Source organism: Puma concolor, chromosome A3 (genome assembly GCF_028749965.1).
Source record: "Puma concolor isolate L17-30 chromosome A3, mPumCon1.1.hap2, whole genome shotgun sequence".
Taxonomy (NCBI): domain Eukaryota; kingdom Metazoa; phylum Chordata; class Mammalia; order Carnivora; family Felidae; genus Puma; species Puma concolor.
In genome coordinates, this window is record NC_141669.1 from 136265919 (window position 1) to 136287774 (window position 21856).

At 47.4% G+C, this 21856-nt stretch overlaps 1 long non-coding RNA gene across 1 annotated transcript; it reads right to left on the reverse strand.

Moving 5' to 3' along the window:
- Positions 1 to 15619: 15619 nt before the first annotated feature.
- LOC147582843 (uncharacterized) lies at positions 15620 to 20833 on the reverse strand. Its single transcript, XR_015248804.1, has 3 exons — positions 20359 to 20833; positions 18014 to 18090; positions 15620 to 15978 (listed from the first exon to the last, which is right to left on the reverse strand). It is a non-coding gene; the product is annotated as an uncharacterized LOC147582843 (long non-coding RNA).
- Positions 20834 to 21856: the final 1023 nt, after the last annotated feature.

Genomic DNA, 21856 nt, shown 5'->3' on the forward strand with positions numbered 1-21856 from the left:
ACATTAAACACACATATATGCACTAATTGAAATGAAGAAAACCTCTTGATGGGTTCAGCAGTCTGGACATAGCTGAGGAAGGAGTTAGCGATTTTGAAGCTATGCCAATAGAAACTCCCAAAACTGAAACACAAAGAGAAAGAAGGATAAACATGGAACAGAATACACCTGAAAAGTGTGGGAAATTTTCAAAAGATATATATATATATATATATATATATATATATATATATATAATTAGAATGCCAGAAAAAGAAGAAAGAATGATATGTGAAGAAGTTAAGGACAGATCCCAAAGTCCAGGTCCAAGAAGCTCAGAGAATACCAAAAAGCTACAGACCTGAGTATATCATATTCAAACTGCAGAAAACCAAAGATAAAAAGACAATTTTGAATGAAGCCAGGAAAGGGCAGAAAAACCTCACCTCTGAAGGAACAAAGATAAGAATTACATCAGAAACTGTGCAAGCACAGAGTAGAGTAGAATATTTAAAATGTTGAATTTAAAAAAATCAACTTAGAATTTTATGTTCTTTTTTTTTAATGCTTATTTATCTTTGAAGGAGAGAGAGACAGAGGGGCAGAGAGAGAGGGAGACACAGAATCAGAAGCAGGCTCCAGGCTCTGAGCTGTCAGCACAGAGCCCGACACGGGGCTCAAACTCATGAGCTGTGAGATCACGACCTGAGCCGAAGTCAGACACTTAACTGATGGAGCCACCCAGGTGCCCCAACTTAGAATTTTATATTCTGATAAATTATCCTTCAAAACTGAAAGAGAAATAATATCTCAAACAAACACACACTAAAGGAATGTGTTACCGGTGGACATGCTCACCGAGAAAGGTTAAAGGATTTTCTTCAGGCAAAAAGAAAATGATAGAGATCAGAAACCTGGATCTATATTTAAAAAAAAAAAAGAAAGAAAATAAAAAGAAAAGGCATCAGAGGAGGCAAAAATGAAAATAAAATCCTTTATTTTTCTTATTCGTGTTTCATCTGAAAGAGAACCGTGGAAAGTAGTAATAGTTTCCTAGTCAGCTCCAACAGCCATGACAAAATACCACAGACTATGGGTGGTGGGGGAGCTTCACTAATAAACATTTGCTTTCTCACAGTTCTGGAAGCTGGAAAGTTCAAGATCAAGGCTTCAACTGATTTGTTCTCAGGTAAGGGTCCTCTTCCTTGCTCTCAGATGGTCATTTTGTTTTCACGTGGCCTGGCCTTTCCTTGGTGCATTCCCCGGGAGACAGAGTATGAGCAAGTTCTTCGAAGTCTCTTCTTACCACAACACTAATCCTGTGGGATCAGGGCCCCACCCTTACGACCTCATGTAACTCAAACACCTCCTTCTGAGCCCTGTCTTCAAATACAATCCTATAGGCTGTTAGGCCTTCAACATGTGGATTGCAGGGGAGAGGGAGCCATAATTCCATACAGAGAAAATAGTAACACTGTATTGGGTGATTAGAGCATATGGGTAAGTGAAATAAATGACAGTGGTGCCATACGGACTAAGAGAGAGGAATTGAGACTACGGTGTTATGAAATATCTGTGCTACACAGGAGGCTTTGCAGAAGTATTTGAAGATGGACTTGTATTAGTTAAAAGTGTATCCTGTAAGGGGCGCCTGCATGGCTCAGTCAGTTGAGCATCTGACTCTTGATTTCAGCTCAGGTCATGGTCCTAGGGTCATGGGATGGACCCTGGCATCAGGCTCTCTGCACTGAGTGTGGAGCCTGCTTAAGATTCTCTCTCTCTCTCTCTCTCTCTCTCTCTCTGTCTCTCTCCCCCCACCGTCTCTGCCCCTCCCCTGCTCTCACTCTCTCATTCTCTCTCAAAATAAATAAACATTTAAAAAAAGACTCCAGTGAACTAAAAGTGAAGGGGTAGTAGAAGGCATCTTGGGAAGCTGGTGGAACAGGAAGCACCAGGAATCTTCTCCCCACCTAGACAACAATTGCTCTGCCTGAATGTGTCTAATATAACTATTTTGAAACTCTGGATGTCTTGAAAGCTTGCAACTTCCAAAGGAAGACTTGGACAGTAAATTTTGGTTAATTTCAGTCAATTTCAGCTCTTATCATAACAGCAGGTATTCATCTGCACCCAACAAATGGTGCTGGGAAACTGGATATCCACATGCAGGAGGATGAATTCGAACCCTTAACTAGCCCCCTATACAAAAATTAACTCAAAATGGATCAAAGACCTAAATGTAAGACCCAATACAATTTCGTCTCTTAGAGGAAAACAACAAAAGCATCATGACGTTAGATTTGGCAATGATTTCTTGGATATGATGCCCAGGACAAAAATAATAAAAGAAAAATAGACAAGTTGGACTTCACGAAAAAACAACATGGCCTCTCAGGATGTTTGTCTCCTGCAGCTTTCCCACGCTGGATGTGCAAGTGTGCATTGTGTGTTCACACAGAGAGACACAGACCTGCACAAAGACATGCAGAGTGGACTCAATGCACACGTGCTGATCGGGCACACATTCAGACACAAAGCACACAAACGCAGAGAGATTGCAGACACCCATTCTGCACGCCTATATGAATACGCTGCTCTTGTAATGATAGCCAAGATCTACACACTTCCTCTATATCTTGGTTTCTTTCCCCCAAAAAACAGAGCCTAAGAGAAGGATCTGTGTACAAATAATCCATTTGGGAGGCAATCCCAGCGAGCAGGAGTGCAGGAACAGGAAACAAGAGAAGGAGGAAATGCCACCATGGGGACACATTGTCAAGGTCTCCCAGAGGGTAATTGGGTTCAGTCCTGCCCCAAGCCTTCCAAGGAACATATAAAATGCCTCTTAAGCTTCTGTTTCTGACCATGACAGATGAACCAGTATTGTGCTGGCCTTCCCACCATAAACAATATATACTTGGACAAGATATGTGAAGCAACATTTTCCAGGCAATGGACAACAGGCAGTACAAGATTACAGCTCCTAATAAAAGAAACCCAGAAGTGAGCCCAACCAATGTCAGTGTATAACTTGTGACAATTCTTAGCCATGGTGCTAGAGGAACCCGTGTAGGATTTGATAGGCCTACTGAATCGAGGAGGCACAAAGCAGAGTTCAAGGCAACTAAAACAGCTGCAATCTATGGGTTGGGGCATCAGAAATATAGAAGCTTGTGCAAAGGGCCCCAGGGTTCCATGTGGGGACCCCCTCCTCAACTAAGGAGAGACTCAAGACCATCTGAGTGCTACCAGGTAGTGGGTGTTATTGATTGAGAGTATAGGCATATTAGAGGTTGAACAGTACTAGAGATGTTGTGGTTCTGGCCCTCACCAGAGTGGAGAGAGCCTGTTAACAGCCCGCTGACATGCCTGACATCCAGCTGAGACACCACATTATTTTTAGGAGTAAGAACTACATCAGAGAGTAGAGCCTACTTGAGAACTTCTCTAACAAAGTCTAATCAAGTTCTCATATGATCTACAGAGGACCGCAGTGCTTAGGGGTTAAGTCTCACTAGGTAAGAGAGCTTGGGAAGTGCCCTATGCTTTGCACAGACTCACAAGAGGAAAGCATAAAATCAAAATTACAAAAAAAATTTCAAGAAAAACAGCCAGCAATTGAATAGCCTGATAAAACAAAGAGGAACAGTCTTCAGAGGAAGATAACAGAATCCAAAGGCTCTACAACATAGTTTCCATATTTCTGAGATTCAATTTAAAAAAAAAGAACATAGGGGCACCCGGGTGGCTCAGTTGGTTGAGCATCTGACCGGCTCAATTCATGATCTCATGGCTTGTGAGTTCGAGCCCAACGTCAGGCTCTGTGCTGACAGCTCAGAGCCTGGAGCCTGCTTGGAATTCTGGGTCTCCCTCTCTCTCTGCGCCTCCCCTACTAATGCTGTCTCTCTCTGTCTCTCAAAAATAAATAAATATTTTTAAAAATTTTAAAAAAGAGCATAGACCTACAAAGAAAGAGGAAAATATAATTCAAAACAAAAACAAAAACAAAAACACTGCGCTTAGCAAAGCGGATTTTGTAAATATGTTAAAATAATTCAAGGAAAGTATGGTCTTAATGATTGCTCAAGTAAGGAATTTCAACAGTAAAATGAAAATTATAAAAAAGAATTAAGGCCATATACAAAAGACCCACAGCTAATATAATCCTAATGGGGAACAACTGAGAGCTTTTCCTCTACAGTCAGGAACAAAACAGGGATGTCCACTCTCACTCCTGTTATTTAACATAATACTGGAAATCCTAGTCTCTGCAATCAGACAACAAAAAGAAATAAAAGGCATCCAAACCAAGAAAGAAGTCAAACTTTCACTATTCACAGAAGACATGATACTCTATGTAGAAAACCCAAAAGACTACACCAAAAAAATTGCTAGCACTGATACATGAATTCAGTAAAGTCACAGGATACAAAATCAATGTACAGAAATCTGTTGTATTTCTATACACCAATAATGAAGCAGCAGAAAGGGAAATTAAGGAATCGATCCCATTTATAATTATACCAAAACTCATAAGATACCTAGGAATAAAACTAACCAAAGAGGTAAAAGATCTGTACTCTGAAAACTAAATAACACTTACGAAAGAAATTGAAGAGGGGCACCTGGGTGGCTCAGTCAGTTAAGCATCCAATTTTGGCTCAAGTCATGATCTCACAGTTTATGAGTTCAAACCCCACATCAGGCTCTGTGCTGATACCTCAGAGCCTGGAGTCTGCTTTGGATTCTGTGTCTCCCTCTCTGCCCCCCACTCTCAAAAATAAATAAATATTTTTTTAAAAAAATAGCATACTATTTTAAAGAAAGAAGGAAGGAAGGAAGGAAGGAAGGAAGGAAGGAAGGAAGGAAGGAAGGAATTGAAGAGAACACAAGGAGATAAAAAACATTCCATGCTCATGAATTAGAAGAACAAATATTGTTAAAATGTCTATACTACCCAAAGCAATCTACACATTCAATGCAATCCTTATCAAAATACCACCAGAATTTTTCACAGAGCTAGAACAAGCAATCCTAAAATTTGTATGGAACCACAAAAGACCCCCAAATAACCAAAGCAATCTTGAAAAAGAAAAGCAAAGCTGGAGGCATCACAATTCCAGACTTCAACCTATATTACAAAAGTGTAGTCATCAAGACAGTATGGTACTGGCACAAAAACAGATACATAGATCAATGGAACAGAATAGAAATCCCAGAAATGGAGCCATAACTATGCAGTCAACTAATCCTCAACAAAGTAGGAAAGAATTTCCAATGGAAAAAAGACAGTCTCTTCAATAAATGGTGTTGGGAAAACTGGACAGCAACATGCAGAAGAATGAAACTGGGTCACTCTCTGACACCATCCACAAAAACAAATTCAAAATGGATGAAAGACCTAAATGTGAGACAGGAAACCATCAAAATCCTAGAGGAGAACACAGGCAGCTACCTTTTTGACATCAGTTGTAGCAACTTGTTACTAGACACGTCTCTGAAGGCAAGAGAAACAAAAGCAAAAATGAACTATTGGGACTTCATTAAGATAAAAATCTTCTGCGCAGCAAAGGAAACAATCAACAAAACTAAAAGGCAACCAACAGAATGAGAAAAGATATTTGCAAATGACATATCTGATAAAGGGTTAGTATTCAAAATCTATAAAGAACTTACCAAACTCAACACCCAAAAAGCAAATAATCCAGTTGAGATATGGGGAGAAAACCTGAATAGACATTTTTCTAAAGAGGACCTACAGATGGCTAACAGGCACATGAAAAGATGCTCGACATCACTCATCATCAGGGAAATGCAAATCAAAACCATGATGAGATATCACCTTACACCTGTCAGAATGGCTAACGTTAACTCAGGCAACAACAGATGTTTGTGAGGATGTGGAGAAAGAGGATCTCTTTTGCATTGTTGGTGGGAATGCAAACTGGTGCAGCCACTCTGGAAAACAGTATGGAGGTTCCTCAAAACGTTAAAACTAGAACTGCCCTACAACCCAGCAACTTCACTAATAGGTATTTATCCAAAGGATACAAAAATACTGATTTGAATGTGATGTTTATAGCAACATTATCTATAATAGCTAAATTATGGAAAGTGCCCAAATGTCTATCGACTGATGAATGGATAAAGAAGATGTGATATATATATGTATATACATATATATACATATATATAATGGAATATTACTCAGCCATAAAAAATAATGAAATCTTGCCATTTGCAACATCATGGAGGAGCTAGAGGGCATTATGCTAAGCACTATGGTAAGTGAAATAAGTCTGTCAGAGGAAGACAAATCCCATAGATTTCACTCATATGCAGAATTTAAGAAACAAAACAGATGAATATAGGTGAAGGGGAAGAGAGAGAGAGAAATTAACAAACCATAAGAGACTCTTAACTATAGAGAATAAGCTGAGGGTTGCTGGAGGGAAGGTGCGAGGGGGGATGGGCTAAATGGGGGATGGGCATTAAGGAGGGCACGCATTGTGATGAGCACTGGGTATTGTAGGTAAATCACTAAATTCTACTCCTGAAAATGATATTACACTACAGGTTAACTAACTAGAATTTAAATAAAAACTGGAAACATAAAAAAAGAACCAAATAAAAATTCTAAAACTGAAAATTGCAACAACTGAAATTTAAATTTTTCTAGGGTACTTAACACTACAACATGGCAAAAGAATTGGTGAACTTGAAGACAGATGAATAGAAATTATCTAACCTGAAGAACAGAGACAAATGGGATTGAAGAATATGATTGGCAGCTTGGGAATCTGTGGCACAATGTCACATGTCTAATGTATGCAAATTGAGTGTCCCTAAAGAAGAAGGAAATGAGAATGGAGCAGAAAATGTATTTGAATAAATAATAGCTAAAAATTCCCCAAATTTGATGGAACACATAGTCTTACATATCCAAGAAGCTCTGAAAAGCCCAAACAAGATGAATTCAAAGAAAAATCCACTTCGGCACGTCATAGTTAAACTGCTGAAAACCAAGGACAAAGAAAAAAATTCTGAAAGCAACTAAAGGGGAAAAAAAATGCTTTATACGTAGGGGCATGAGGATAAGAATTATGATGACGTTTCATCTTAAAACAATGGCAGCTGGAAGACGATGGAATGACATCTTGAAAGTGCTGACATCCTTTCTCAGGATTGTCTACACAGGGATTTACCTAAAGAATTATTTAATCAGAAGCTCCCCTTCCCCATTGCTTGACGGTTTCCCCTGGGGTGTTAACTTCTCTGCACTTTCAAGCTGAATGAGTGTGATGGATGGGCAGGTACCCAGCACTGGGTGCATCATCAAGGAATCTTCAGGGCAGGGGCATGAATTACAGCTGAATTACATGAATTACAGGGGCACACCTGGAGGCTGGCTGCCCCAGTGGTCCAAAGCTCTCACGGAACCCACAGCAGACACAGCTGAAATTACAGGGGAAACAAGAGGTTGTAAGTCAGGGGGCAAAGACACCTGCCATTCTATGTGCCGGGCACTGTTCTAAGCACCTGACATAACCTGACAGCAACTCAGGGGAGCTGGTGCTAGCCATTCTTTAAAGAGGTGGAAACAAAACAAAAGCAAACAGGAGTTTGGTCATATGCCAAGATCCCAGAGCTGGTAAGTGTTAGAGTCGAGCTTGAACCCAGGTCTGCAAGCTTTCAGCCACTACCCCACATTACTTCTCGAGATGCACTGCACACAGTCACTGAGGCACAGCTACGTATCCCATGCTCAGACCTCCGCACACATATCCAAAGACGTAGTGTTCCTACACACAGACACGTAACTCTACGTGTGCTGCCGCACTGCCCCACACATGCATGTGCACACACACATACACACAGACACAGAATCAAGGACATGTGCATGCACACACTCAAGCCATAGGTGCATGCAGCAGAAATATACTCATTAGGGAACCGTTCCAGCTATTTCCTGGACCTGAAGACAATATAATTGGGCTCACCACAGGTAGAAAAGAAGGGCTACTCTGGACCCAGGCAGAAGACCTCCCCGATCCTCTTCCTCCCCACTCATTGTGGTTAGCTGGTCACTTCCAAGGATGTTATTCATTTCCCCCAAAAGACACCTGCTCTCACAGACCTCTCCCTTGTCTCACCCACGCCTGGCAATCTGCCCACTTCCGCCCTCAGCCCTCACATGTGCTTTCCTGAAATTTCTACGTCTGTGCTGTCACCAGCAGTCAGAATGGAGCTCGTTATTCTAAGCCCTAGAGTCTCAGCCTCGCACTGACAGCTGGGTGGGCAGGTAAGGAAATGCTTCACCGCTGGCTCTGTTGTTTCACAGAATTTGATCGCAGCCTCAAAGGTGTGTCCTCCCACTTCCTGTTGCAGCCAACAGGGGGAGGCCTCTCCTGTCCAGGGAGCTGGCCACCTAACTATCCCCAGGATTCTAAAGCCCGCCTTGACCAATTCTTCGTAAGCCATAGCACGTGGGTGTGCAGATGCTTTCCGAGCATGACATCATTTGTTTTATCGTGTGTGTATTCAACAAACATTACATGAGCAACTACTGTAAACCAAGCCCTGGGGTTCCAGTAGGAACCATTTCTTTTGTTTTACTCCCAGTGCCAAGCCCAGGGTCCGGAATATGGCAGGTGTTCCATTCATGTCTGCTGGATGAATGGGTGAATGGACAGATGGACAGATTGACAGATGAGGACGGATGGGTGGGTGGATGGGTAGGTGAATAGACGAGTGGAGCAGGCCCTACACAGAGGGGTGCAGGCTGATAAATAAGACACAGCTGCCACCTCAAAGGGGTTCACTCCAATAAGACTTTGCTTAGGTCGCTCTGTTACACGTGTGCAGGGGGGCGGCGGGAAGAAGGCATGTAGGAAGCGAGGGAGTGAGGCACAGAGGGGTTACACACAGCTGGGGTATTTCAGGCAGAGCATTTGGCCAAAGCCCTCTCAGCTACCTCAAGCCCAGGAAGAGGAGCTGTGCCCATGCCCTGCACCCACAGAAATGGTCATCCAGAAGCATCCTTTGGGGGGGGGGGGGAGGTGACCACGGGGCCACTGGAGTGGAAACTGGCATCAGTGGATTTACCCGAGGTGCAGCCAGACCTGGGTCCTTCACAGGGTCCCCTGCTTCAGGGTGTTTGCAGGAAGTGGACCCACTCTGGACATCTAGCTCATCCTGGTCACCCCATGGCCGCCTCGGCACCCCTCTTGGCTGCGCACCCACGCTTTCTGCCTCCGCACACCGCATCGCGGCACCTTCACCCTCTCACGTGTGCATCCTCTCTTTCAGCTAGCCCACCCCCCCCACACACACACCTACCCACCTCCTGGGCCAACACATGTCCCTCCAGGTGTGGTCAGGGGTTAGAAACGCCCAAACCAGACTCCATTCCAGGCCACCCGGAAGGGTAACAGTAACCTCTAGAAAAGCCAGGCCAGACCAGCTTAAGTGACATCCATTCTTGTTTTTAAAAACTGGGACACCAAAGCAAGCGCACAAACCCACCCCGCCCCCAATGCCACTCTGTCACCGCAGAATGATGTGGGGCACGCACGGGAAGCTGAGGATCCGAACCTGCTCAGCATTTAATTGGCAAAAAGTCCTGGATCCCAAACAAACCAACATTCCGCTCCATCACGTGCTGCTCTCCCGACCTCCACCTTCACTGTTGTCCATGCCCTTGAGGGACAGGCGGGCTTGTAGCCCCACATATCAGGTCAGAATTACCCCCAACTGCCTCCATATTCCAAGCATCCAGGGAAATTCAGGGCGGGCTAGGAGTGTATTTTAAAATCCAGCTCTGGGGTGCCTGGGTGGCTGGGTTGGTTGAGTGCCCGACTTCAGCTCAGGTCATGATCTCGGGGTTCACAAGTTCAAGCCCCGCATCGGGCTCTGTGCTGATGGCTCGGAGCCTGGAGCCTGCTTAGGATTCTGTGTCTCCCCCTCTCTGCCCCTCCCCTGTTCGTTCTCTCTCTCTCTGTCTCTCAAAAATAAATGAAAAATTTAAAAATAAAAAATTTTAAAAATGCAGGTCTTCCCTACAGCCCCTCTCAAACTCCAGTTTTGACTTTGAGCTGTTAATAAAGATCTCATGGAGCCAACGGTTCCTTAAGCTTGTCTGCCACGCTCGCAGGGCTTGGTGCGCCCACTGAGATGGTTGCCATGGAACTTCTCAGCCAATCAAGCGCAGCGGAGAGACCGCAACCCACGCAGAGACGCCCCACCCCTCCCTTCGCCCTCCCCCAGCCCTGCCCCTCTCTCCCCTCCCCCCACTGCTGCCGCCAGCTGGGGGCTGGGGGTGGTGCCTCTTGTGGGTTTACGCCAGCATGTACCACCTGGCCGCATCCTCAGAATGGCTCGTGTGTGTGGGTCCCTCACCTGGCTCCCCTGTGGCCTCCGTGACCTCACCCTTCCCGTCCCTGAGTCCACACAGGGCTGCGGAAAAGCACGGCCCAGCCTCAGAGCTGAGGCTCTCCTCGTGCCCATTTTACAGCCGAGCACACTGAGGCCCAGAATAATGGGACAGCGCACCCAGGATCGTGCCGCTGCTAAGTTACAGGCGAAACGGAGTTGGAGCTGGGGTCTGTGGGAAGCCCACCGGAAGCAGGAAGGATGTGGGGCACAAGTAGAGACCACAAAGTACCACAGTTTATGAGAATAAAAAATGATTTTAAAAATTCAGGCTTAGGGAAGTCTCTGAGCGTCTTGGAAGGCTTTCCAAACGTTCTCCCTCTGCGGCTTCGTTGGGCTTGTCAAATAGAGAGTGAGGAGGGGACCCTAGAGTCTGCCGGTTCCCTCCCTTTCTTTCTTCCCCCCTCACCCCCAGGGCCCCACCAGCCTGTCTAGCGGATGCTGAGCAATCATTTTGCTGATGACTTTGAACTTGGCCTCTGGGAGGGGGTGGGCAGCTAGTGTGGGAAAATGAGAGCCTCGCTCAGATGGTTTGCGGTATTGTTTCTCTGCTGAATTCTTTTCATCCTCTCCGGTTCCTTAGCCGCAAACTGCAAGCGTCTTATTTCTCCCCCCCCTTCTTTGCCTCGGTTGAATTAACTCAATGAGGGCACTCGCTTTCGACGATGCTGAGAGATTTTTAGATCCCGAACACTCCTCAGGAGACCAGCACAAAGTCTGACGCTCTCTGCCTGCGATTACAGAGCTAATCACTCAGGACACGCTCACTCACTTGTATCTGTTTATACCTTGGGACACAAACCACATTTCCATGTGTATCAGGCAGCGAGCTAGTTACCAGGGGCACGAGATGAGCCCGTTTATTATGGGAACACAGACATTAACAAATAGTAACAAGTCATCACCGGGTGGCAGAAGCCGCCAAGAAACAACGCTGTGCAATATTGCCTGCTCTCTGGAGTTCTTTAGAACACGGGGAACTGGGACACACACCTTCGAAACCAAAAGCGACGCGTTTTGAAAGAGTCCGTTGGCAACCAGACCCGTTTCCCACCCCACAGTTGATGGCGGGCTCGACGTGTCCTTTCGTTCGCAGCCGGACCCTGTGTTTCCCGACGTCCAGCCCTGAGCTGGTCAGGGGACACTCTCGGAGGCGGCTTATGTCAGCGGGATGGCTGCTAAAATTCACACTGGAACGACAGGACCTGAGCTCGTGTGATTAGACCTATTTTCGTGTTTCTGCTTGAGTCGCGGATGTGCTGTGCTCGACCTCAACTTGTCAAAAAAGACAAACCTTTCAGTGTCAGGGGAACAAAAAAAAGTACCGAGAGGAGAAAAAGAAGACAAAAAGTAATCACAAGATCAGAGTCCTCATTGTTTCGCAACTTGCGAGAAACAGTATCTCTCCCAGCAGTGACTGGCAAGTGCCCTGAAAACTTCACCAAATTATCACTTTTTCCTTTATTTAAAAAAAAAAAAAAAAGCAAGAGTATTTAGTTGTCATTAGTTACAACCAAAGTTCTCTAAATATCCCAGTGCTTCTCAAAAAACTATGTTAGCAAGTTCAAGTAAGTTTATTTTAAAAAAGGAGGGCTTCAGGAGTTTTGAAAAATGTCGGGTTAAAGGGGGCACCTGGGGGGCTCAGTCGGTTAAGCATCTGACTTCAGCTCAGGTCACGATCCCTCAGTTCATGGGTTCGAGCCCCGCGTCGGGCTCTGTGCTGACAGCTCGGAGCCTGGAGCCTGCTTGGGATTCTGTGTCTCCTTCTCTCTCTGCCCCTCCCTTATTCGCGATCTGTCTCTCAAAAATAAATAAATAAATAAATAAATAAATAAATAAATAAATAAAACAAAACTTTAAGAAAAAGAAATGAATGCAGATCAACTGTGGGGTTTGGGAAACTGAAGTCCTAAATGTAAGCTGTGCTGGGTTTGAGGAACGCCGTCCTCTCCGTCCATCCAGGGCCATCACACCAGAGGCTCTTGGAGGGGGACGCGTCCCAACAGGGAGGTCCCCGCTGCCTCTGGAGGTGCCGGTGGCATCACAAGGCATGGAAACATGGCAACAAAGTCATTCCTCTACAATCCATGCCCCTGCCTCAGCCAAAGAGTGTCTCCACTGGAGGCTAGCCTGCTTTTCACAAACCCCTGAGGCTGCCAGCCCCGTGTTTAATAAAGACAGCAAGCCGCTACGACATCTAACTGGAATTTCACCACCTCTGCGCCCGCGACTTTTACGACCACCTTCTGCATACGGCAAATGGCGCTGGTTTTCCATTTATGGTAATGATTTAAAGTTTCCTTTTTAAAATCAGTGTATGCTTTTAAAAGTGGGTTAAGTGTAAAAGAAAAGATTAAGTAAATAATAGCAGAGATGTAGGGGGGGTGGGGAATGACAGGTTTGGGAAAGCGAACAACCAACAAAAATAAAACCCAAGTGGGTTCTCCCGCTTTCCCACTGCTGCAGCTCAAAAGAAAACTAAAATTAATTCCTTTTGCTGGATGAGGAAGAAGAAAGAGCCCCCGCCCCCAGGCCCCCAAAGGAAATTCACTAAACCGTTAAAAGTGATTCCCCCAGAGAAGGGGCTTGAGGGCAGGGAGAAAACATCCACGTTTTACTTTAAACCCATCTGGATTATTTGAATTTTTCTGTTGCAATAGAAATTAACCCTCTGACTGACGTATAGAAAGGAAAAGTTAGAAATACTTTTTCCAGCTTAGTCGTGTGTGTACTGCCTTTGTGATACCTTTGGCATGGAAAGCTTTTTTAATTTCACAGAGCCAAAAAACAATCACTTTTTTCTTTACGGCTTTTGGGTTTGCAATCTCGATTAGGAAGTTCTCAGCCCCTAGATTGTACATGCAACACGGGCTGTCCGTATAGACACCTCCTGAGTGATACCGGCCCCTACTGCTTCACGCATCAAGGTGCCTGCTCGAACACCAATACACACGTGTTTACTGGGTCTTTGGAGCATATACTAATATCTGGAATGGCAAATCCCCCCCACTGTCCTCATTTCTCACATTTTCCCACCTATTCTGGGGTCCATTTATTCCGTGTGAACTCCAAGGTCATATTTTTATGCATCACTTTAATGTTTTCAAAATAAAATTTCTTTCATTATTAAAAAGGGGAAAGGGGTCTTTTCATGAATCTTTCTCATACACCAAGAATTAAGATATACCAGCATTTTAGGGGCGCCTGGGTGGCTCAGTCGGTTGAGCATCCGACTCTTGATTTCGGCTTAGGCCATGATCCCAGGGATGTGGGATAGAGCCCCGCATCAGCACTTCAGCACTCAGCACAAAGCTTGCTTAAGACTCTCTCTCTCTCTCTTTCTGTCCCTCCCGACCCTCTCAAAATAAAAATAATTTTTAAAAAAAGATATACTAGCATTTTCTGTTTAAGAAAGCAGCTGCGAGTTTATCTCCCTGAATTTGCTGCACCGGGAAGGCAGGGGACAGGAGACTAGAGCCCCAGACTCTAGAAGCCCCACATCTGGTGCCCAGACCCCTCCTGCAAAGGCCCCTTCAGATAAGCCAGCACGTTGCGGGGAGTGGGGGGTGTGAAACCAGTGCATCACAAACACTGCCCTGGCTGTGAACTGGTGCCTTTGCTAGAAGGCTGTGAACATAGCACTGGCTTAAATAAAAATCCGCTCTGACTACAGAAAGCCCTGGATGGGGCCTGGAGAGCTCAGGAAGGCCCACAGTCAACAGCCTTCAGAGACAGCAAGGAAAACATGCAGTACGCAGATACACCAGGGGCTCTCATTGTGGGCCACACACTTCTAGGCCACATGCTTGACCCTACCACCACTCCCAGTTTCACAGAGAAGGCTCCAGAAAGCTCACCTCTCCTCGACATCCACAGGAATCAGGTGTGCTTGAGCTGAGGGCCACTCCACACCCAGCACTACTGTGATACTCTGGGCAAGATCAAGGCCATGACAGCTGGCACTGACCGGGAAGAAAGCATTCACCTGTACCTATGCAGCTGCTTAACGATTTGGACATTTAGGAACAGATGTAATTAATGCCAGCCTGTATATACTCAATAACGGCCAAGCCTGGATCACCTCTGATAAGCCAAGGAGACAGAGACCCATTGATGCCAATGTCAGGCACCTTATGGGAAAAACAAGAAAATGAGAGTCATACCTTCTAAAGATTTCCACATCAAACCCACTATCATTCCATCTGGACTTTAAAAGAGGCTCAACCCAAATCCTAACCGTAACCCTAATCCCTAGTCCTGACCTTGACCCTAACCCTAAACCTAACCCCTAGCCCTGACCTTGCCCCTAACCCAAACCTCTAACCCCGACCCTTACCCTGAGCCTAACCTAAGCCCTAACCCTAACTCCTAACCCTGACCCTAACCCTTACCTTAAACCTCACCCTAACCCATAACCTTAACCTAAACCATAACCCTGGCCCTGACCCTAACTCCTAACCCTGACCCTAACCCCTAACCCTCACCCTGACCCTAACCCTAACCTGTAACCATGACCTGGCCCTGGCCCTAACTGTACCACTGACCCTGACCCATCTGACGCACAGGGCGGTGAAGTTTCCATTATTTCCACTTCCACTTGTCGAAGCTCAGAGTCCCCGCGAGAGAACGTGAACTGAGTGAAGGGTTCTGACAGCTCCTCTTTTCGGGACTTTTTAAAAGTTTGGTGTCCACAGGACTGACTCTACAAACCCAGACCCTAATGATCATATTTTTGCACAGAATTCTGGGATCAAAATACAATTTCAAAAATAATATATTTTCTGACATCCCCCAAGAAAAAAATGACTGGTTTCTTCCCTCTAAAAGGGTTTAGATGGAATAACATCTGTGTTGAGAATATTGTGAATATGTTAAACTGACAGGCAGTCTCTAAGGCACTCTGCTCATTAATGTGCTGTGCATAAAATTAAAACTTGAAATATATTTTTAAATCCATTTTGAATCATTTAAGCAATTCTCCCGCAAAGGAACTATTGTGCTAAAATAATATATTTGGAGCAAGGAATATGAAAGCTATTAAAGTGTCTTAGACCCCCTGCCTTTCATGGGAAGAAGGGGGGATAATGTTCCCTCGCTTTGATTTGAAACATGCTCTATATAAAATAGACCCAGCAAAAGAAAAAAAATAAAAAAAGAAAGTAGTTTGAAATTACACTAAGAGTTTGATTTAAACCCAGAGGAGCCAAAGAACTCAAAGTTGCATCTCTTTATTTCTGCCTTGATGTGCACGGCCCAGCCAGCAACGCTCAGCGGGTCTGGGAGGGCCCAGCGGGGGTCCCTAGGTCTGCAGCAGCCACCGCTGGGAGCGGGAAACCCCAAAGGAGGGAGGAAGACAGGGGTGGAAAGACAGTCTCGTCCTGCCCTTGCCTCGTCCGGAGTTCTGCAAACACCTGCACGGACGTCCAGCACACCAATCGGTCCGTTGGTCTCTGCAGCCCGTGGGAGTGAATGTGTGGTGAGAACAGCAGGCTGCCTCATCCACACCTTCACCAAGCGAATCCTGAGTGCCAACCAAGAGCCTTCGTTGTTCTGGACTCTGAGAGGTCCCTGTTGGGCAAAACTCACTGGTGAAAATTCATTATGAAAATGTGCTGTGAGGCGGGGAGGGGGGCTGGGTGGCTCAGCGGGTTAAGCGCCTGACTCTTGATTTCCGCTCAGGTCATGATCTCACAGGTTGTGGGGATCCGGCCCCACATCAGGCCCCAGGCTGACAGTACAGAGCCTGCTTGGGATTCTCTCTCTCCCTGTCTCTCTGCCCCTCCCCCACTTGCCTGCACTCTTTCTCTCAAAATAAATAAACTTAAAAAAAAAAAAAACTTTCGCTCTCTCTCTCAAAAATAAATAAGCATAAAAAATTTTTTAAAAAACTTTAAAACCCTGCCTACAAATGCTACCAAAGTGTGGGGAGGGCATCTGGCCTGGTCTGGGAAGCCTTCCTGGAGAAAGTGACAGCAGAGTTACTTTGTAAGGGAGGAGGAAGAAAAGCGACATGCATTCCAGGCATAGAGAAAGCCAGTGCAAAGGCCCAGAGGCAGGAATTGGCCTGAAGTGTCTCCTAGATGGAAACCAGGTGGGTGAGGCAGGAGCACAGCCTATGAGAGGTTGGAGGTGAGGTCAAGGTGAATGCATCAGCCTAGGCAGGGCCTATGTCCACCAGGAGCAGTCTCCACCTGACCCTAAGAGCAAACACTTTCGTTGTCTATAACTTGTGCTAGGCCGTGTGCAAATGCCTTTCATACATGGTGCTAATTCATTTCTTCCTCATGACAACTGTCGAGAGGGTTATTATTGTGATTTCCATTTTACAGATGAGGAAGGAATCTTCTCAAGTGAGCACAGCTGGTAAATAGGGAAGGATTCGAACCCAGGGAGGCCAGTTCCACAGCCCAGCTCGCACCGCACGACGTCATTCCTGAGAACACGGGAGGGCCGCTGGGGGGGCCTAACACAGGGAGGGTCCACGCTCCAGTTTGGGACCGCCGAGCCCCCCTGGCTGCCCACGGGAGCGATGAGGGGGCCTGGTGGGGGCTCATCGGGTGAGATGGGAGGGGGAGGAGGTCAGGGGGCCACGGACACGCCCCCAGGAGTGTCCCCACTTCCCCCTGAATGCTCCCTTTCAAGGCTGTCCGACGACGGGGCAGACAGTGGTGGGCTGGGAGCCACTGCTCTCCTCGTTCACTAGCTTTAAAAGACCTGGCCCACACGCGGTCCCCCAGTAACCGCAGCCAGGTCTCTGAAACAACCCGCATTCCCACCTTAGCCTTTTGCATCTCGTAGAGGCCCCGAGCTTTCCTTTAAAATCCACTCGACTGAGGGTTGATGGGGGGTGGGTGAGGGGCATTGAGGAGGGCACCTTTTGGGATGAGCACTGGGTGTTGTATGGAAAGCGATCGGACAATAGATTTCATATATTGAAAAAAAAATAAAAAATAAAATAGAATATTGTAAAAAAATAAAAATGAAAAAAATAATAAAATCCACTAGAGACGAAGTTGTCTGAAAGCAAACAATAGGCCTCATAGACGCGTCTCCCCCGTCTCCGAGGTGAGGCCCCCGAGAGAGGTGACTCCACAGAAGCCCTTCGCCTCTCAGATCAAACATGCGGAGTCCCCGTGGGTCCTGTCCCCACGTCCATGACAGGCAGAGGGGACCACGTTTCTCAGCTACGCGAGATGCCGTTTCATGTCCCAGGTGAGGCCTCCCGCTCCGGAAGGGCCAGAACAGCCTTCGTTCCACCAGACAAGTGTCCCCAGAGGGCCTGCTGCGTGCCAGGCACTGACCGGTGGCTGGGCCTAGAGCGTGGGAGGACGCTTAGACCCCCGACCGCCCACGCCAGGAGCCCGGCCCACAGCAGGTCCTTAAGAAATGCCCAACAGACGCCCACGGAGCCTGGGGGAGGGGTGCGGTGGGGACGGAGAGGAGAAACGCTGTTCTCTCCTTCCTTTGCAGTCGTTTACGGTCACGTGGGACGGCCCAGATTGTCGCGGGAAAGGTACTGCGGACCACTGTCCATCCAGGAGGCCCCAGGACACCCCGGGTGAGCCCTCGCCTTGCAGTTTGCCACACTGATGCCTAAGCTCACCTGGATCTCGGCTTTCCGGCGATAACGCTGTGCGACCGTGGACCAGCGCCTGAACTTCTCTGATGCTGTGTCTGCCTCTGCAAAAGAAGAACGTTCATCACTCCTGCGTCACGGGGCTACCGTGAGGTCGCAAGGCAGAGGGGCTTCGCAGGTACTCAGCCCGGTTAAGTGCTAAGTAAGTTCCAGCTTATACGTGGTCGTCATCACCGTGGGGTGACAGCCAGGCGGTACACACGTCAGGACGCCCTACTGCCCGCGCAGCGGAGAAGGCGAACCTCTAAAAAGGAGCGGCCGCAAAGCGGCTCCGGGTCCTAACTGGAGCGGTGGGGAGACGTGAGGGTGTCCCCAGAGCTCCAAGATTGACATTCTGGCCCCTGAGCCACCGCTCCCTCCCCGCGCAGCCCCCTGTGTGGCTTCCTCCTCTCTCTGGAAGGGGCTTCCTTTCCCAGCCACGAGGTGGGGGGGAGGGGGAGGGCTGGGGAATGTGCCTGACCCGCAGGGCGTCCCTAGGACCGAACACAGGCAGGGCCTGTGCACTAGGCAAACGGCAAACCCTTGCCACACCTGACCCAGCCCGGAAGCAGTGGGGCCACTGGGTGGGGGAGGGGGGGGATTAAGCAAATTAAGACCAAGGACGTTTGACTAGACAGATCTCAGAACACTACTCAGCCGCACGACTTTCCCCGAGGCGGGAGGGTCAGACGACTTTCCAGAGCGAAATGGTCTGAAATCCGTTTTGTTGCAACGGGTAGACCCCCATCACGACCAAAACTGGAGTGGGCTTTAACTGGTTCGAGTAACTGGGAAACCCAGGGGCAGAGCTGGCCTCAGGAACCTGCAGCCATCCAAACCATCACTAGATTTTTCTCTTGCGCCCTCACTTCGACCCTCCCCTCCCCCTCTCTGCACACTGGCCTCCTTGTTTCCTGGAGCATTCAGGCTTCTCCCCTACCCACAGGGAAGCAGCACAGCACGCACAGCGGCAGGAAGAGAGGGGTTTGGCCACAGACAGCTCTAAGCTTTCCATATCCCAGCCTAGGGACAAAAAGGGTCATCCCAGCTTGGTGTCTGTTCATAAAAACCCAGGGAAAGACTCTGATTGGCCCTGCTTCGGTCACATGTCCTCCTATCTGGCCAATCACTGCAGCCCGGTGAAATGTCACCTGGTGATCAACCAGGCCCCAGCCAGGCTGGAGGGAAGTATAGTTAGCTGCTATCCCAGAACCACTTGAAGCACGGAAGGGGATAGTCTGCAAAAGATTTCAGGAGCGCGATCTTCCTACTCTCTTTCATGAGGTCCCAGCCCTGAACCCATTGATGCCCTTGAACTCCAAAAAGCAGCAATGAGAACATGAGAGAACATCGTCTGGGGGGCGGGGGGGGGGGCTGTGGGGACACAGGGGGTCCTACGCTGTGCCCGAGGCCGCAAAGCCTGTGTGTTGGACTGGACAGCCCTACCCAGGTGTGCTAAGCACCTCCCACTGAACTTGGAATAAAAAGTCCAAATTCCCCAGGCCCACCTGGTGCCGAGGCCTGGTGGACCGCCCAGCCCCCATGGGTGTCCTCCTGTGTCTCCAGAGATGGCTTGCTTGCACTGCTCGTGTCCCTGCTCAAATGCCACCTCCCCTGGCATCCTATTGCCACAACTCCCTCACCCCACAACACCCCTTACATGTTCTGTTTTGTTCTTTTTAACTCTTGTCCCCATCTGAAAGTCTCCTGGTTTATTGGTTTACTAAACTGGGAGCTTCCTGAGGTTGGAACCAGTCCTGCCTTGCCCCTGATGGGTCCCCAGTGCCTGGCACAAAGCCCAGCACGTAGAGGAGGTTCGGTACATCTGTCAGTTGAGTGAATGAGCGAATGAATGACCACTGAAAACCGTAGCCTGCCTTAAGCCTCAGCGGAAGGGGAAGGGGAGAGGTCTGCCTGGTAAGTAAATCCGTAATCTTACGGAACAGAACATGGAAACCGCCTCCCGTCTCCCCTTCCTGTGCAGCGGTCTAGTTTTCCTTCCAAACCTTCTGTCGGACCCTCTGCTGGCAGAACGCAGGGTAGCTAGTCCACCCTGGACAGCAAAGCCCTGCGCCTGGCCAGGCCAGCTCGATGAGGTCTCTCTGGAATCACAGGTAATACGCCACTCGAGTTCCATTCAAGGACGGTACCTGCGACTTCAGGCTACTCCAAGCCCTTCTTGGGTGACACCTGCATTCTCAGAGCACATGCACTTCTAAGCGGACTCCTCCTCGAGCACAGAGACTGCATTGCCGACGCGCCTTGTGACAGCCCGTGGACACCCTCTGCCTTCCATTCTGACAGCCACCCGAGGACCGCTCCCGGGCACTTACCACCTTCCCCTGCAAAGATCGCTGAGTGTTAGTCTCGCTTGGAAATCAAAGCTGGCTCTTCTCCCCTAGCATTCAGGCTTACTTTTCACACAGGGGCTGGGCTTTTCTCACATCCTAAGAGCTGGCACAAGAGAGGCTGGAAAGGAAGGGGCAGGTGAGAGCGAAAGAGAGGAACAAAATGCACCCTGACCCGGAGGGGCCGCGACGTGGAGTCATTGATAATTGCGCCCAGCGGAGAACAAAGCTGAGAGGGAGGCTTCTGGGGCGCGGTGGGAGGGATTCGGCTTTGTTCTTCTTCAATAAGCCCCAGAGAGTGATGTTAATTGTTACTTTAGGTGTGTGGAGTGTGGACAATTTGTAAGGTAAGACAAGAGTCCCTTTGCTGTGACCCGAGCTAACATAATGGGGGCGTAAGGACTAGAGACCCTTGGAGTTCCTTAAGCTCGGTGAAGCCATCAAAAACCTGCCCTGCAAATTGGCACCTTTATCTCAAGCCTTCATGTCTTTGTTATGCAGTCGAGGTAATAATCACCCGCCCTGCAGAAAAAGGCACGCTGGCTGGCTGGCTGGCAGGGACGTTGGCTGCACAAAACATTCTTTGGTTTAAAAAAAAAATCACAAAATAAAAAAGAAAACTGTTTAAGCTTAAAAACTAAAAAGAAACAGTTGGCTCCAGTTGTTGAAAGGTTTTATAGAGCAACAGCAAGATGGGGGAAAAAATAAAAAATAAAAAATAAAAACTGTCCCAGAATGCTGAGAGATGGCCAAAAATATTAATATGCAGGAATATGGCAAACCTTCCCAAGCTGTAAATATTTCCTCCCTTTCCCATGTATGATGGGAATCAGCAAGTGTGGCCATCCCTTCCCCTCCCAGCTCTTCCTGAATAACACTCTTTCCGAAAGAACGGAATTAAAGTGAAGAAATGGTGAACAGTGTCCGTCAGAGGTCCGCGAATGTCTTGTTTCAAATATCGTAGGGAGGAGGTTTCCAGTCCTAGAACAAGGAGAGGAGGAGAAGGCACACGCACCAATGCAGAAGTTCACTGAGACTAGGATGTTCAGAGATGACACAGGACCCAGCGAAACCGCACGAGATTTCTTTTTTCTTTTTAATTTAAATCCAAGTTGGTTAACATATAGTGTAATATTGGTTTCAGGAATAGAATTCAGTGATTTCTCACTTGTATATAACACCCAGTGCTCATCCCAACGAACACCCTTTTTTATGACCATCCCCCATGTAACCCATTCCCCGCCTCCGCGACTGCCCTCCAGCAACCCTCAATTTGTTCTCTGTATTTGAGAATCTCTTATGGTTGGCCTCTCTTTCTGTTTTTATCTAATTTTTCCTTCCCTTCCCCTATGTTCATCTGTTTTGTTTCTTTAATCCACATATGAGTGAAATCATATGATATTCGTCTTTCTCTGACTAATTTCACTTAGCATAATACACTTTAGCTCTATCCACCTTGTTGCCAATGGCGAGATTTCAATCT